At 35.2% G+C, this 18,315-nt stretch overlaps 1 protein-coding gene and 9 non-coding genes across 10 annotated transcripts in view; all 10 read left to right on the top strand.

The window, feature by feature from the left end:
* Positions 1-18,315, top strand: part of ARMH1 (armadillo like helical domain containing 1) — a 484,180-nt gene that overhangs the window by 160,978 nt on the left and 304,887 nt on the right. The window lies entirely within an intron of this gene.
* On the top strand, positions 365-479 carry LOC148454802 (U5 spliceosomal RNA). The gene has a single exon (XR_015874638.1). It is a non-coding gene; the product is annotated as a U5 spliceosomal RNA (small nuclear RNA).
* Positions 2,418-2,532, top strand: LOC148454801 (U5 spliceosomal RNA). The gene has a single exon (XR_015874637.1). It is a non-coding gene; the product is annotated as a U5 spliceosomal RNA (small nuclear RNA).
* On the top strand, positions 4,472-4,586 carry LOC148454800 (U5 spliceosomal RNA). Its single transcript, XR_015874715.1, has one exon. It is a non-coding gene; the product is annotated as a U5 spliceosomal RNA (small nuclear RNA).
* Positions 6,526-6,640, top strand: LOC148454799 (U5 spliceosomal RNA). The gene has a single exon (XR_015874636.1). It is a non-coding gene; the product is annotated as a U5 spliceosomal RNA (small nuclear RNA).
* Positions 8,580-8,694, top strand: LOC148454798 (U5 spliceosomal RNA). The gene has a single exon (XR_015874680.1). It is a non-coding gene; the product is annotated as a U5 spliceosomal RNA (small nuclear RNA).
* Positions 10,634-10,748, top strand: LOC148454797 (U5 spliceosomal RNA). The gene has a single exon (XR_015874634.1). It is a non-coding gene; the product is annotated as a U5 spliceosomal RNA (small nuclear RNA).
* Positions 12,688-12,802, top strand: LOC148454796 (U5 spliceosomal RNA). The gene has a single exon (XR_015874633.1). It is a non-coding gene; the product is annotated as a U5 spliceosomal RNA (small nuclear RNA).
* On the top strand, positions 14,743-14,857 carry LOC148454795 (U5 spliceosomal RNA). The gene has a single exon (XR_015874781.1). It is a non-coding gene; the product is annotated as a U5 spliceosomal RNA (small nuclear RNA).
* Positions 16,797-16,911, top strand: LOC148454794 (U5 spliceosomal RNA). Its single transcript, XR_015874632.1, has one exon. It is a non-coding gene; the product is annotated as a U5 spliceosomal RNA (small nuclear RNA).

Raw genomic sequence — 18,315 nt, 5'->3', positions numbered from 1 at the left:
TCTGTTACCAAGATGTTATTCCAGCACTGTATACCATAGTGTTGTCTGTAGGTACTCGACCAAGTTGAAGAACTGGTTTTGAATCACCATTCGACAATTCTGACTGTAATTCTTTCTTTACTTGGTAGTCTCATTTGAATACTTTCCCATGATGCATCTGATACATTGCAGTGGTTTTTTTATTGTTTGTTTTGATTTTGCATTTTGGAAGTAAAATTTTGCCCTTTTAATTTTTCTGTTGTAAATATATTAGTATTTTATAGTTTATGTTTGAAAATTGTTTCATATATGTGTCTAAAATCCTCTCTCTTGGTAAACTGAGGTCTGTTTGAATCCGGGGAGATAATCATGACACTTCTTTAGTATACTCTGGTTTCTCTTCAGATCGAATAAATCTTTCGCCTTTTACTAAAGATTTCCGTGGAGAGGAACAACCATGAGTTTCATGTAATTTTTTGATGCCTGGCTGATGCTTGGCTTATTCACTGGTAAAATACAGAATATCAAAATTGTTTTGGAAAACCATAGCTTCTAATGTTTTAGAAGGTTATCATGAATACTCTATTGCCATAGTTTTAGTATTCTTGTACTGTTATGGTTGGGATGGCCATTGGTGATTACCATCCATGGCTCAAAAACCATCTATGGGGAATCATTGATGATTTGCACCCCTTTGATGGCCACCACTGCTGGGGGTACGATGGGCCACGGACTAATTCAAGAAAGGGGCGGGGCTAAGATCCGTCCAGTTAAAGTAAAAAAAACATTGTCTCTCTCTCATTCATCGATGGGAAAACTAATTAACATCGCCCGGCCACCGTTTTAAAATAAATTGATGGTTGATGGCCATCTTTATGTTATGGTATTTCAAGGAAGTTGAAGAGGTAAATTAGGTAGTTTCCTTTTGTTTTAGTTTGTTTGCATGAAAATTTGACCCAGTTTAGAAGTTTTACTGTTTCCAATTTCTGATTCTCTTTTTCGGTTTACATTCAATTTGTTTTTGACTTATGGTAAAATATGATGTTTTTACCTTTTTTTTGTATATAGTAGATTTGGGGTGTGGTATGTTAGTTCGACAGTTCTCATGTTGATGTGCATAATGTCGACATGTTATACTTTTAAACATGTCAACATTCAGAGGATGTCCATGTGGTGTCTGTTGACATGTTGAACACGTCAGTATTGTTGTGTCGACATTTTGAATATGATGGTAACTGTCGACCGTGTGTCTTTATACCATAGTTTTGTATCATTCATGTTGTTATGTGTGTACCGCAGCATTTGAAGTTCAAAGTTTGACCAGGAAAAATAGGTAGGGATCTGAAAACTTGAACGTGGAAACACTGCTTCGTAGTGTAAAGTGCACTCTTATCTATGTTTCATCTGATACAGTTCATAGGTTCTCTGCAAGTTTATCCTTTTTTAACTTAGAAAAATATTACATTTATTTAGGATTAATAGGATGGGCTTGAAAATTGTGCCTCTTGTTCTTCTCCCTACTTTACTTTCTTCTACTTCTTACTCCCCACTAGGGCACCTAGCACTTGGTTGCTTATGCTTTGCTGCCTATGTGGGTGGTATGTAGCAATGTATATTATCCATGTCCTTGTCCTGCTTTGTTTTGTATTCTACTGTAAGTCACTGGTCACCTATTTGTTTATGTACTTTGTAAGGTGCTGCGGAACACTTGTGGCGCCATATAAATAAATGATAAGAATAATAATAACAACTATAAGTTTGTTCTGTCCTCTCGCTTGTTGAAATGAGGTCTGTTTGCATCCAGGGAGGTAACAGTGACACTCGGTGTACTTGTCTTTTTCTTAAGATCAAATAAATCTTTTGTCATTTACTAAAGATTTTCATGAATTTCATGCAAGTTTTTTATATGCTGTCTGGTTGACGAATGCTGGGCTTATTTACTAGTGAAATTCAGAAATGTCAATTTTTTCATTCAATTTTTTAGAATTTGACATTTAAATGTTGATTTTGTTTTTTAATGTAAAACTGGGGAAATAAATGTGTTTCTTCTCTTGTAGATGATTCTCCAGAATACTCTGTTACCAAGATGTTATTCCAGCACTGTATACCATAGTGTTGTCTGTAGGTACTCGACCAAGTTGAAGAACTGGTTTTGAATCACCATTCGACAATTCTGACTGTAATTCTTTCTTTACTTGGTAGTCTCATTTGAATACTTTCCCATGATGCATCTGATACATTGCAGTGGTTTTTTTATTGTTTGTTTTGATTTTGCATTTTGGAAGTAAAATTTTGCCCTTTTAATTTTTCTGTTGTAAATATATTAGTATTTTATAGTTTATGTTTGAAAATTGTTTCATATATGTGTCTAAAATCCTCTCTCTTGGTAAACTGAGGTCTGTTTGAATCCGGGGAGATAATCATGACACTTCTTTAGTATACTCTGGTTTCTCTTCAGATCGAATAAATCTTTCGCCTTTTACTAAAGATTTCCGTGGAGAGGAACAACCATGAGTTTCATGTAATTTTTTGATGCCTGGCTGATGCTTGGCTTATTCACTGGTAAAATACAGAATATCAAAATTGTTTTGGAAAACCATAGCTTCTAATGTTTTTAGAAGGTTATCATGAATACTCTATTGCCATAGTTTTAGTATTCTTGTACTGTTATGGTTGGGATGGCCATTGGTGATTACCATCCATGGCACAAAAACCATCTATGGGGAATCATTGATGATTTGCACCCCTTTGATGGCCACCACTGCTGGGGGTACGATGGGCCACGGACTAATTCAAGAAAGGGGCGGGGCTAAGATCCGTCCAGTTAAAGTAAAAAAAACATTGTCTCTCTCTCATCCATCGATGGGAAAACTAATTAACATCGCCCGGCCACCGTTTTAAAAAACATTGATGGTTGATGGCCATCTTTATGTTATGGTATTTCAAGGAAGTTGAAGAGGTAAATTAGGTAGTTTCCTTTTGTTTTAGTTTGTTTGCATGAAAATTTGACCCAGTTTTGAAGTTTTACTGTTTCCAATTTCTGATTCTCTTTTTCGGTTTACATTCAATTTGTTTTTGACTTATGGTAAAATATGATGTTTTTACCTTTTTTTTGTATATAGTAGTTTTGGGGTGTGGTATGTTAGTTCGACAGTTCTCATGTTGATGTGCATAATGTCGACATGTTATACTTTTAAACATGTCAACATTCAGAGGATGTCCATGTGGTGTCTGTTGACATGTTGAACACGTCAGTATTGTTGTGTCGACATTTTGAATATGATGGTAACTGTCGACCGTGTGTCTTTATACCATAGTTTTGTATCATTCATGTTGTTATGTGTGTACCGCAGCATTTGAAGTTCAAAGTTTGACCAGGAAAAATAGGTAGGGATCTGAAAACTTGAACGTGGAAACACTGCTTCGTAGTGTAAAGTGCACTCTTATCTATGTTTCATCTGATACAGTTCATAGGTTCTCTGCAAGTTTATCCTTTTTTAACTTAGAAAAATATTACATTTATTTAGGATTAATAGGATGGGCTTGAAAATTGTGCCTCTTGTTCTTCTCCCTACTTTACTTTCTTCTACTTCTTACTCCCCACTAGGGCACCTAGCACTTGGTTGCTTATGCTTTGCTGCCTATGTGGGTGGTATGTAGCAATGTATATTATCCATGTCCTTGTCCTGCTTTGTTTTGTATTCTACTGTAAGTCACTGGTCACCTATTTGTTTATGTACTTTGTAAGGTGCTGCGGAACACTTGTGGCGCCATATAAATAAATGATAAGAATAATAATAACAACTATAAGTTTGTTCTGTCCTCTCGCTTGTTGAAATGAGGTCTGTTTGCATCCAGGGAGGTAACAGTGACACTCGGTGTACTTGTCTTTTTCTTAAGATCAAATAAATCTTTTGTCATTTACTAAAGATTTTCATGAATTTCATGCAAGTTTTTTATATGCTGTCTGGTTGACGAATGCTGGGCTTATTTACTAGTGAAATTCAGAAATGTCAATTTTTTCATTCAATTTTTTAGAATTTGACATTTAAATGTTGATTTTGTTTTTTAATGTAAAACTGGGGAAATAAATGTGTTTCTTCTCTTGTAGATGATTCTCCAGAATACTCTGTTACCAAGATGTTATTCCAGCACTGTATACCATAGTGTTGTCTGTAGGTACTCGACCAAGTTGAAGAACTGGTTTTGAATCACCATTCGACAATTCTGACTGTAATTCTTTCTTTACTTGGTAGTCTCATTTGAATACTTTCCCATGATGCATCTGATACATTGCAGTGGTTTTTTTATTGTTTGTTTTGATTTTGCATTTTGGAAGTAAAATTTTGCCCTTTTAATTTTTCTGTTGTAAATATATTAGTATTTTATAGTTTATGTTTGAAAATTGTTTCATATATGTGTCTAAAATCCTCTCTCTTGGTAAACTGAGGTCTGTTTGAATCCGGGGAGATAATCATGACACTTCTTTAGTATACTCTGGTTTCTCTTCAGATCGAATAAATCTTTCGTCTTTTACTAAAGATTTCCGTGGAGAGGAACAACCATGAGTTTCATGTAATTTTTTGATGCCTGGCTGATGCTTGGCTTATTCACTGGTAAAATACAGAATATCAAAATTGTTTTGGAAAACCATAGCTTCTAATGTTTTAGAAGGTTATCATGAATACTCTATTGCCATAGTTTTAGTATTCTTGTACTGTTATGGTTGGGATGGCCATTGGTGATTACCATCCATGGCACAAAAACCATCTATGGGGAATCATTGATGATTTGCACCCCTTTGATGGCCACCACTGCTGGGGGTACGATGGGCCACGGACTAATTCAAGAAAGGGGCGGGGCTAAGATCCGTCCAGTTAAAGTAAAAAAAACATTGTCTCTCTCTCATTCATCGATGGGAAAACTAATTAACATCGCCCGGCCACCGTTTTAAAAAAAATTGATGGTTGATGGCCATCTTTATGTTATGGTATTTCAAGGAAGTTGAAGAGGTAAATTAGGTAGTTTCCTTTTGTTTTAGTTTGTTTGCATGAAAATTTGACCCAGTTTAGAAGTTTTACTGTTTCCAATTTCTGATTCTCTTTTTCGGTTTACATTCAATTTGTTTTTGACTTATGGTAAAATATTATGTTTTTACCTTTTTTTTGTATATAGTAGTTTTGGGGTGTGGTATGTTAGTTCGACAGTTCTCATGTTGATGTGCATAATGTCGACATGTTATACTTTTAAACATGTCAACATTCAGAGGATGTCCATGTGGTGTCTGTTGACATGTTGAACACGTCAGTATTGTTGTGTCGACATTTTGAATGTGATGGTAACTGTCGACCGTGTGTCTTTATACCATAGTTTTGTATCATTCATGTTGTTATGTGTGTACCGCAGCATTTGAAGTTCAAAGTTTGACCAGGAAAAATAGGTAGGGATCTGAAAACTTGAACGTGGAAACACTGCTTCGTAGTGTAAAGTGCACTCTTATTTATGTTTCATCTGATACAGTTCATAGGTTCTCTGCAAGTTTATCCTTTTTTAACTTTGAAAAATATTACATTTATTTAGGATTATATAGGATGGGCTTGAAAATTGTGCCTCTTGTGCTTCTCCCTACTTTACTTTCATCTACTTCTTACTCCCCACTAGGGCACCTAGCACTTGGTTGCTTATGCTTTGCTGCCTATGTGGGTGGTATGTAGCAATGTATATTATCCATGTCCTTGTCCTGCTTTGTTTTGTGTTCTACTGTAAGTCACTGGTCACCTATTTGTTTATGTACTTTGTAAGGTGCTGCGGAACACTTGTGGCGCCATATAAATAAATGATAAGAATAATAATAACAACTATAAGTTTGTTCTGTCCTCTCGCTTGTTGAAATGAGGTCTGTTTGCATCCAGGGAGGTAACAGTGACACTCGGTGTACTTGTCTTTTTCTTAAGATCAAATAAATCTTTTGTCATTTACTAAAGATTTTCATGAATTTCATGCAAGTTTTTTATATGCTGTCTGGTTGACGAATGCTGGGCTTATTTACTAGTGAAATTCAGAAATGTCAATTTTTTCATTACATTTTTTAGAATTTGACATTTAAATGTTGATTTTGTTTTTTAATGTAAAACTGGGGAAATAAATGTGTTTCTTCTCTTGTAGATGATTCTCCAGAATACTCTGTTACCAAGATGTTATTCCAGCACTGTATACCATAGTGTTGTCTGTAGGTACTCGACCAAGTTGAAGAACTGGTTTTGAATCACCATTCGACAATTCTGACTGTAATTCTTTCTTTACTTGGTAGTCTCATTTGAATACTTTCCCATGATGCATCTGATACATTGCAGTGGTTTTTTTATTGTTTGTTTTGATTTTGCATTTTGGAAGTAAAATTTTGCCCTTTTAATTTTTCTGTTGTAAATATATTAGTATTTTATAGTTTATGTTTGAAAATTGTTTCATATATGTGTCTAAAATCCTCTCTCTTGGTAAACTGAGGTCTGTTTGAATCCGGGGAGATAATCATGACACTTCTTTAGTATACTCTGGTTTCTCTTCAGATCGAATAAATCTTTCGCCTTTTACTAAAGATTTCCGTGGAGAGGAACAACCATGAGTTTCATGTAATTTTTTGATGCCTGGCTGATGCTTGGCTTATTCACTGGTAAAATACAGAATATCAAAATTGTTTTGGAAAACCATAGCTTCTAATGTTTTAGAAGGTTATCATGAATACTCTATTGCCATAGTTTTAGTATTCTTGTACTGTTATGGTTGGGATGGCCATTGGTGATTACCATCCATGGCACAAAAACCATCTATGGGGAATCATTGATGATTTGCACCCCTTTGATGGCCACCACTGCTGGGGGTACGATGGGCCACGGACTAATTCAAGAAAGGGGCGGGGCTAAGATCCGTCCAGTTAAAGTAAAAAAAACATTGTCTCTCTCTCATCCATCGATGGGAAAACTAATTAACATCGCCCGGCCACCGTTTTAAAAAACATTGATGGTTGATGGCCATCTTTATGTTATGGTATTTCAAGGAAGTTGAAGAGGTAAATTAGGTAGTTTCCTTTTGTTTTAGTTTGTTTGCATGAAAATTTGACCCAGTTTAGAAGTTTTACTGTTTCCAATTTCTGATTCTCTTTTTCGGTTTACATTCAATTTGTTTTTGACTTATGGTAAAATATTATGTTTTTACCTTTTTTTTGTATATAGTAGTTTTGGGGTGTGGTATGTTAGTTCGACAGTTCTCATGTTGATGTGCATAATGTTGACATGTTATACTTTTAAACATGTCAACATTCAGAGGATGTCCATGTGGTGTCTGTTGACATGTTGAACACGTCAGTATTGTTGTGTCGACTTTTTGAATGTGATGGTAACTGTCGACCGTGTGTCTTTATACCATAGTTTTGTATCATTCATGTTGTTATGTGTGTACCGCAGCATTTGAAGTTCAAAGTTTGACCAGGAAAAATAGGTAGGGATCTGAAAACTTGAACGTGGAAACACTGCTTCGTAGTGTAAAGTGCACTCTTATTTATGTTTCATCTGATACAGTTCATAGGTTCTCTGCAAGTTTATCCTTTTTTAACTTTGAAAAATATTACATTTATTTAGGATTATATAGGATGGGCTTGAAAATTGTGCCTCTTGTGCTTCTCCCTACTTTACTTTCATCTACTTCTTACTCCCCACTAGGGCACCTAGCACTTGGTTGCTTATGCTTTGCTGCCTATGTGGGTGGTATGTAGCAATGTATATTATCCATGTCCTTGTCCTGCTTTGTTTTGTGTTCTACTGTAAGTCACTGGTCACCTATTTGTTTATGTACTTTGTAAGGTGCTGCGGAACACTTGTGGCGCCATATAAATAAATGATAAGAATAATAATAACAACTATAAGTTTGTTCTGTCCTCTCGCTTGTTGAAATGAGGTCTGTTTGCATCCAGGGAGGTAACAGTGACACTCGGTGTACTTGTCTTTTTCTTAAGATCAAATAAATCTTTTGTCATTTACTAAAGATTTTCATGAATTTCATGCAAGTTTTTTATATGCTGTCTGGTTGACGAATGCTGGGCTTATTTACTAGTGAAATTCAGAAATGTCAATTTTTTCATTCAATTTTTTAGAATTTGACATTTAAATGTTGATTTTGTTTTTTAATGTAAAACTGGGGAAATAAATGTGTTTCTTCTCTTGTAGATGATTCTCCAGAATACTCTGTTACGAAGATGTTATTCCAGCACTGTATACCATAGTGTTGTCTGTAGGTACTCGACCAAGTTGAAGAACTGGTTTTGAATCACCATTCGACAATTCTGACTGTAATTCTTTCTTTACTTGGTAGTCTCATTTGAATACTTTCCCATGATGCATCTGATACATTGCAGTGGTTTTTTTATTGTTTGTTTTGATTTTGCATTTTGGAAGTTAAATTTTGCCCTTTTAATTTTTCTGTTGTAAATATATTAGTATTTTATAGTTTATGTTTGAAAATTGTTTCATATATGTGTCTAAAATCCTCTCTCTTGGTAAACTGAGGTCTGTTTGAATCCGGGGAGATAATCATGACACTTCTTTAGTATACTCTGGTTTCTCTTCAGATCGAATAAATCTTTCGCCTTTTACTAAAGATTTCCGTGGAGAGGAACAACCATGAGTTTCATGTAATTTTTTGATGCCTGGCTGATGCTTGGTTTATTCACTGGTAAAATACAGAATATCAAAATTGTTTTGGAAAACCATAGCTTCTAATGTTTTAGAAGGTTATCATGAATACTCTATTGCCATAGTTTTAGTATTCTTGTACTGTTATGGTTGGGATGGCCATTGGTGATTACCATCCATGGCACAAAAACCATCTATGGGGAATCATTGATGATTTGCACCCCTTTGATGGCCACCACTGCTGGGGGTACGATGGGCCACGGACTAATTCAAGAAAGGGGCGGGGCTAAGATCCGTCCAGTTAAAGTAAAAAAAACATTGTCTCTCTCTCATTCATCGATGGGAAAACTAATTAACATCGCCCGGCCACCGTTTTAAAAAAAATTGATGGTTGATGGCCATCTTTATGTTATGGTATTTCAAGGAAGTTGAAGAGGTAAATTAGGTAGTTTCCTTTTGTTTTAGTTTGTTTGCATGAAAATTTGACCCAGTTTAGAAGTTTTACTGTTTCCAATTTCTGATTCTCTTTTTCGGTTTACATTCAATTTGTTTTTGACTTATGGTAAAATATGATGTTTTTACCTTTTTTTTGTATATAGTAGTTTTGGGGTGTGGTATGTTAGTTCGACAGTTCTCATGTTGATGTGCATAATGTCGACATGTTATACTTTTAAACATGTCAACATTCAGAGGATGTCCATGTGGTGTCTGTTGACATGTTGAACACGTCAGTATTGTTGTGTCGACATTTTGAATATGATGGTAACTGTCGACCGTGTGTCTTTATACCATAGTTTTGTATCATTCATGTTGTTATGTGTGTACCGCAGCATTTGAAGTTCAAAGTTTGACCAGGAAAAATAGGTAGGGATCTGAAAACTTGAACGTGGAAACACTGCTTCGTAGTGTAAAGTGCACTCTTATCTATGTTTCATCTGATACAGTTCATAGGTTCTCTGCAAGTTTATCCTTTTTTAACTTAGAAAAATATTATATTTATTTAGGATTATATAGGATGGGCTTGAAAATTGTGGCTCTTGTTCTTCTCCCTACTTTACTTTCTTCTACTTCTTACTCCCCACTAGGGCACCTAGCACTTGGTTGCTTATGCTTTGCTGCCTATGTGGGTGGTATGTAGCAATGTATATTATCCATGTCCTTGTCCTGCTTTGTTTTGTGTTCTACTGTAAGTCACTGGTCACCTATTTGTTTATGTACTTTGTAAGGTGCTGCGGAACACTTGTGGCGCCATATAAATAAATGATAAGAATAATAATAACAACTATAAGTTTGTTCTGTCCTCTCGCTTGTTGAAATGAGGTCTGTTTGCATCCAGGGAGGTAACAGTGACACTCGGTGTACTTGTCTTTTTCTTAAGATCAAATAAATCTTTTGTCATTTACTAAAGATTTTCATGAATTTCATGCAAGTTTTTTATATGCTGTCTGGTTGACGAATGCTGGGCTTATTTACTAGTGAAATTCAGAAATGTCAATTTTTTCATTCAATTTTTTAGAATTTTACATTTAAATGTTGATTTTGTTTTTTAATGTAAAACTGGGGAAATAAATGTGTTTCTTCTCTTGTAGATGATTCTCCAGAATACTCTGTTACCAAGATGTTATTCCAGCACTGTATACCATAGTGTTGTCTGTAGGTACTCGACCAAGTTGAAGAACTGGTTTTGAATCACCATTCGACAATTCTGACTGTAATTCTTTCTTTACTTGGTAGTCTCATTTGAATACTTTCCCATGATGCATCTGATACATTGCAGTGGTTTTTTTATTGTTTGTTTTGATTTTGCATTTTGGAAGTAAAATTTTGCCCTTTTAATTTTTCTGTTGTAAATATATTAGTATTTTATAGTTTATGTTTGAAAATTGTTTCATATATGTGTCTAAAATCCTCTCTCTTGGTAAACTGAGGTCTGTTTGAATCCGGGGAGATAATCATGACACTTCTTTAGTATACTCTGGTTTCTCTTCAGATCGAATAAATCTTTCGCCTTTTACTAAAGATTTCCGTGGAGAGGAACAACCATGAGTTTCATGTAATTTTTTGATGCCTGGCTGATGCTTGGCTTATTCACTGGTAAAATACAGAATATCAAAATTGTTTTGGAAAACCATAGCTTCTAATGTTTTAGAAGGTTATCATGAATACTCTATTGCCATAGTTTTAGTATTCTTGTACTGTTATGGTTGGGATGGCCATTGGTGATTACCATCCATGGCACAAAAACCATCTATGGGGAATCATTGATGATTTGCACCCCTTTGATGGCCACCACTGCTGGGGGTACGATGGGCCACGGACTAATTCAAGAAAGGGGCGGGGCTAAGATCCGTCCAGTTAAAGTAAAAAAAACATTGTCTCTCTCTCATCCATCGATGGGAAAACTAATTAACATCGCCCGGCCACCGTTTTAAAAAACATTGATGGTTGATGGCCATCTTTATGTTATGGTATTTCAAGGAAGTTGAAGAGGTAAATTAGGTAGTTTCCTTTTGTTTTAGTTTGTTTGCATGAAAATTTGACCCAGTTTAGAAGTTTTACTGTTTCCAATTTCTGATTCTCTTTTTCGGTTTACATTCAATTTGTTTTTGACTTATGGTAAAATATTATGTTTTTACCTTTTTTTTGTATATAGTAGTTTTGGGGTGTGGTATGTTAGTTCGACAGTTCTCATGTTGATGTGCATAATGTCGACATGTTATACTTTTAAACATGTCAACATTCAGAGGATGTCCATGTGGTGTCTGTTGACATGTTGAACACGTCAGTATTGTTGTGTCGACTTTTTGAATGTGATGGTAACTGTCGACCGTGTGTCTTTATACCATAGTTTTGTATCATTCATGTTGTTATGTGTGTACCGCAGCATTTGAAGTTCAAAGTTTGACCAGGAAAAATAGGTAGGGATCTGAAAACTTGAACGTGGAAACACTGCTTCGTAGTGTAAAGTGCACTCTTATTTATGTTTCATCTGATACAGTTCATAGGTTCTCTGCAAGTTTATCCTTTTTTAACTTTGAAAAATATTACATTTATTTAGGATTATATAGGATGGGCTTGAAAATTGTGCCTCTTGTGCTTCTCCCTACTTTACTTTCATCTACTTCTTACTCCCCACTAGGGCACCTAGCACTTGGTTGCTTATGCTTTGCTGCCTATGTGGGTGGTATGTAGCAATGTATATTATCCATGTCCTTGTCCTGCTTTGTTTTGTGTTCTACTGTAAGTCACTGGTCACCTATTTGTTTATGTACTTTGTAAGGTGCTGCGGAACACTTGTGGCGCCATATAAATAAATGATAAGAATAATAATAACAACTATAAGTTTGTTCTGTCCTCTCGCTTGTTGAAATGAGGTCTGTTTGCATCCAGGGAGGTAACAGTGACACTCGGTGTACTTGTCTTTTTCTTAAGATCAAATAAATCTTTTGTCATTTACTAAAGATTTTCATGAATTTCATGCAAGTTTTTTATATGCTGTCTGGTTGACGAATGCTGGGCTTATTTACTAGTGAAATTCAGAAATGTCAATTTTTTCATTCAATTTTTTAGAATTTGACATTTAAATGTTGATTTTGTTTTTTAATGTAAAACTGGGGAAATAAATGTGTTTCTTCTCTTGTAGATGATTCTCCAGAATACTCTGTTACCAAGATGTTATTCCAGCACTGTATACCATAGTGTTGTCTGTAGGTACTCGACCAAGTTGAAGAACTGGTTTTGAATCACCATTCGACAATTCTGACTGTAATTCTTTCTTTACTTGGTAGTCTCATTTGAATACTTTCCCATGATGCATCTGATACATTGCAGTGGTTTTTTTATTGTTTGTTTTGATTTTGCATTTTGGAAGTAAAATTTTGCCCTTTTAATTTTACTGTTGGAAATATATTAGTATTTTATAGTTTATGTTTGAAAATTGTTTCATATATGTGTCTAAAATCCTCTCTCTTGGTAAACTGAGGTCTGTTTGAATCCGGGGAGATAATCATGACACTTCTTTAGTATACTCTGGTTTCTCTTCAGATCGAATAAATCTTTCGCCTTTTACTAAAGATTTCCGTGGAGAGGAACAACCATGAGTTTCATGTAATTTTTTGATGCCTGGCTGATGCTTGGCTTATTCACTGGTAAAATACAGAATATCAAAATTGTTTTGGAAAACCATAGCTTCTAATGTTTTAGAAGGTTATCATGAATACTCTATTGCCATAGTTTTAGTATTCTTGTACTGTTATGGTTGGGATGGCCATTGGTGATTACCATCCATGGCACAAAAACCATCTATGGGGAATCATTGATGATTTGCACCCCTTTGATGGCCACCACTGCTGGGGGTACGATGGGCCACGGACTAATTCAAGAAAGGGGCGGGGCTAAGATCCGTCCAGTTAAAGTAAAAAAAACATTGTCTCTCTCTCATTCATCGATGGGAAAACTAATTAACATCGCCCGGCCACCATTTTAAAAAACATTGATGGTTGATGGCCATCTTTATGTTATGGTATTTCAAGGAAGTTGAAGAGGTAAATTAGGTAGTTTCCTTTTGTTTTAGTTTGTTTGCATGAAAATTTGACCCAGTTTAGAAGTTTTACTGTTTCCAATTTCTGATTCTCTTTTTCGGTTTACATTCAATTTGTTTTTGACTTATGGTAAAATATTATGTTTTTACCTTTTTTTTGTATATAGTAGTTTTGGGCTGTGGTATGTTAGTTCGACAGTTCTCATGTTGATGTGCATAATGTTGACATGTTATACTTTTAAACATGTCAACATTCAGAGGATGTCCATGTGGTGTCTGTTGACATGTTGAACACGTCAGTATTGTTGTGTCGACTTTTTGAATGTGATGGTAACTGTCGACCGTGTGTCTTTATACCATAGTTTTGTATCATTCATGTTGTTATGTGTGTACCGCAGCATTTGAAGTTCAAAGTTTGACCAGGAAAAATAGGTAGGGATCTGAAAACTTGAACGTGGAAACACTGCTTCGTAGTGTAAAGTGCACTCTTATTTATGTTTCATCTGATACAGTTCATAGGTTCTCTGCAAGTTTATCCTTTTTTAACTTTGAAAAATATTACATTTATTTAGGATTATATAGGATGGGCTTGAAAATTGTGCCTCTTGTGCTTCTCCCTACTTTACTTTCATCTACTTCTTACTCCCCACTAGGGCACCTAGCACTTGGTTGCTTATGCTTTGCTGCCTATGTGGGTGGTATGTAGCAATGTATATTATCCATGTCCTTGTCCTGCTTTGTTTTGTATTGTACTGTAAGTCATTGGTCACCTATTTGTTTATGTACTTTGTAAGGTGCTGCGGAACACTTTGTGGCGCCATATAAATAAATGATAAGAATAATAATAACAACTATAAGTTTGTTCTGTCCTCTCGCTTGTTGAAATGAGGTCTGTTTGCATCCAGGGAGGTAACAGTGACACTCGGTGTACTTGTCTTTTTCTTAAGATCAAATAAATCTTTTGTCATTTACTAAAGATTTTCATGAATTTCATACAAGTTTTTTATATGCTGTCTGGTTGACGGATGCTGGGCTTATTTACTAGTGAAATTCAGAAATGTCAATTTTTTCATTCAATTTTTTAGAATTTGACATTTAAATGTTGATTTTGTTTTTTAATGTAAAACTGGGGAAATAAATGTGTTTCTTCTCTTGTAGATGATTCTCCAGAATACTCTGTTACCAAGATGTTATTCCAGCACTGTATACCATAGTGTTGTCTGTAGGTACTCGACCAAGTTGAAGAACTGGTTTTGAATCACCATTCGACAATTCTGACTGTAATTCTTTCTTTACTTGGTAGTCTCATTTGAATACTTTCCCATGATGCATCTGATACATTGCAGTGGGGTTTTTTTTGTTTGTTTTGATTTTGCATTTTGGAAGTTAAATTTTGCCCTTTTAATTTTTCTGTTGTAAATATATTAGTATTTTATAGTTTATGTTTGAAAATTGTTTCATATATGTGTCTAAAATCCTCTCTCTTGGTAAACTGAGGTCTGTTTGAATCCGGGGAGATAATCATGACACTTCTTTAGTATACTCTGGTTTCTCTTCAGATCGAATAAATCTTTCGCCTTTTACTAAAGATTTCCGTGGAGAGGAACAACCATGAGTTTCATGTAATTTTTTGATGCCTGGCTGATGCTGGGCTTATTCACTGGTAAAATACAGAATATCAAAATTGTTTTGGAAAACCATAGCTTCTAATGTTTTAGAAGGTTATCATGAATACTCTATTGCCATAGTTTTAGTATTCTTGTACTGTTATGGTTGGGATGGCCATTGGTGATTACCATCCATGGCACAAAAACCATCTATGGGGAATCATTGATGATTTGCACCCCTTTGATGGCCACCACTGCTGGGGGTACGATGGGCCACGGACTAATTCAAGAAAGGGGCGGGGCTAAGATCCGTCCAGTTAAAGTAAAAAAAACATTGTCTCTCTCTCATCCATCGATGGGAAAACTAATTAACATCGCCCGGCCACCGTTTTAAAAAACATTGATGGTTGATGGCCATCTTTATGTTATGGTATTTCAAGGAAGTTGAAGAGGTAAATTAGGTAGTTTCCTTTTGTTTTAGTTTGTTTGCATGAAAATTTGACCCAGTTTAGAAGTTTTACTGTTTCCAATTTCTGATTCTCTTTTTCGGTTTACATTCAATTTGTTTTTGACTTATGGTAAAATATTATGTTTTTACCTTTTTTTTGTATATAGTAGTTTTGGGGTGTGGTATGTTAGTTCGACAGTTCTCATGTTGATGTGCATAATGTTGACATGTTATACTTTTAAACATGTCAACATTCAGAGGATGTCCATGTGGTGTCTGTTGACATGTTGAACACGTCAGTATTGTTGTGTCGACTTTTTGAATGTGATGGTAACTGTCGACCGTGTGTCTTTATACCATAGTTTTGTATCATTCATGTTGTTATGTGTGTACCGCAGCATTTGAAGTTCAAAGTTTGACCAGGAAAAATAGGTAGGGATCTGAAAACTTGAACGTGGAAACACTGCTTCGTAGTGTAAAGTGCACTCTTATTTATGTTTCATCTGATACAGTTCATAGGTTCTCTGCAAGTTTATCCTTTTTTAACTTTGAAAAATATTACATTTATTTAGGATTATATAGGATGGGCTTGAAAATTGTGCCTCTTGTGCTTCTCCCTACTTTACTTTCATCTACTTCTTACTCCCCACTAGGGCACCTAGCACTTGGTTGCTTATGCTTTGCTGCCTATGTGGGTGGTATGTAGCAATGTATATTATCCATGTCCTTGTCCTGCTTTGTTTTGTATTGTACTGTAAGTCATTGGTCACCTATTTGTTTATGTACTTTGTAAGGTGCTGCGGAACACTTGTGGTGCCATATAAATAAATGATAAGAATAATAATAACAACTATAAGTTTGTTCTGTCCTCTCGCTTGTTGAAATGAGGTCTGTTTGCATCCAGGGAGGTAACAGTGACACTCGGTGTACTTGTCTTTTTCTTAAGATCAAATACATCTTTTGTCATTTACTAAAGATTTTCATGAATTTCATGCAAGTTTTTTATATGCTGTCTGGTTGACGGATGCTGGGCTTATTTACTAGTGAAATTCAGAAATGTCAATTTTTTCATTAAATTTTTTAGAATTTCACATTTAAATGTTGATTTTGTTTTTTAATGTAAAACTGGGGAAATAAATGTGTTTCTTCTCTTGTAGATGATTCTCCAGAATACTCTGTTACCAAGATGTTATTCCAGCACTGTATACCATAGTGTTGTCTGTAGGTACTCGACCAAGTTGAAGAACTGGTTTTGAATCACCATTCGACAATTCTGACTGTAATTCTTTCTTTACTTGGTAGTCTCATTTGAATACTTTCCCATGATGCATCTGATACATTGCAGTGGTTTTTTTATTGTTTGTTTTGATTTTGCATTTTGGAAGTAAAATTTTGCCCTTTTAATTTTACTGTTGGAAATATATTAGTATTTTATAGTTTATGTTTGAAAATTGTTTCATATATGTGTCTAAAATCCTCTCTCTTGGTAAACTGAGGTCTGTTTGAATCCGGGGAGATAATCATGACACTTCTTTAGTATACTCTGGTTTCTCTTCAGATCGAATAAATCTTTCGCCTTTTACTAAAGATTTCCGTGGAGAGGAACAACCATGAGTTTCATGTAATTTTTTGATGCCTGGCTGATGCTTGGCTTATTCACTGGTAAAATACAGAATATCAAAATTGTTTTGGAAAACCATAGCTTCTAATGTTTTAGAAGGTTATCATGAATACTCTATTGCCATAGTTTTAGTATTCTTGTACTGTTATGGTTGGGATGGCCATTGGTGATTACCATCCATGGCACAAAAACCATCTATGGGGAATCATTGATGATTTGCACCCCTTTGATGGCCACCACTGCTGGGGGTACGATGGGCCACGGACTAATTCAAGAAAGGGGCGGGGCTAAGATCCGTCCAGTTAAAGTAAAAAAAACATTGTCTCTCTCTCATTCATCGATGGGAAAACTAATTAACATCGCCCGGCCACCGTTTTAAAAAAAATTGATGGTTGATGGCCATCTTTATGTTATGGTATTTCAAGGAAGTTGAAGAGGTAAATTAGGTAGTTTCCTTTTGTTTTAGTTTGTTTGCATGAAAATTTGACCCAGTTTAGAAGTTTTACTGTTTCCAATTTCTGATTCTCTTTTTCGGTTTACATTCAATTTGTTTTTGACTTATGGTAAAATATTATGTTTTTACCTTTTTTTTGTATATAGTAGTTTTGGGGTGTGGTATGTTAGTTCGACAGTTCTCATGTTGATGTGCATAATGTTGACATGTTATACTTTTAAACATGTCAACATTCAGAGGATGTCCATGTGGTGTCTGTTGACATGTTGAACACGTCAGTATTGTTGTGTCGACTTTTTGAATGTGATGGTAACTGTCGACCGTGTGTCTTTATACCATAGTTTTGTATCATTCATGTTGTTATGTGTGTACCGCAGCATTTGAAGTTCAAAGTTTGACCAGGAAAAATAGGTAGGGATCTGAAAACTTGAACGTGGAAACACTGCTTCGTAGTGTAAAGTGCACTCTTATTTATGTTTCATCTGATACAGTTCATAGGTTCTCTGCAAGTTTATCCTTTTTTAACTTTGAAAAATATTACATTTATTTAGGATTATATAGGATGGGCTTGAAAATTGTGCCTCTTGTGCTTCTCCCTACTTTACTTTCATCTACTTCTTACTCCCCACTAGGGCACCTAGCACTTGGTTGCTTATGCTTTGCTGCCTATGTGGGTGGTATGTAGCAATGTATATTATCCATGTCCTTGTCCTGCTTTGTTTTGTATTGTACTGTAAGTCATTGGTCACCTATTTGTTTATGTACTTTGTAAGGTGCTGCGGAATACTTGTGGTGCCATATAAATAAATGATAAGAATAATAATAACAACTATAAGTTTGTTCTGTCCTCTCGCTTGTTGAAATGAGGTCTGTTTGCATCCAGGGAGGTAACAGTGACACTCGGTGTACTTGTCTTTTTCTTAAGATCAAATAAATCTTTTGTCATTTACTAAAGATTTTCATGAATTTCATGCAAGTTTTT

This window comes from Taudactylus pleione, unplaced genomic scaffold, assembly GCF_031769625.1.
Source record: "Taudactylus pleione unplaced genomic scaffold, aTauple2 ptg000969l, whole genome shotgun sequence".
Lineage (NCBI taxonomy): Eukaryota > Metazoa > Chordata > Amphibia > Anura > Myobatrachidae > Taudactylus > Taudactylus pleione.
This window is presented reverse-complemented; position numbering and strand designations above follow the sequence as displayed.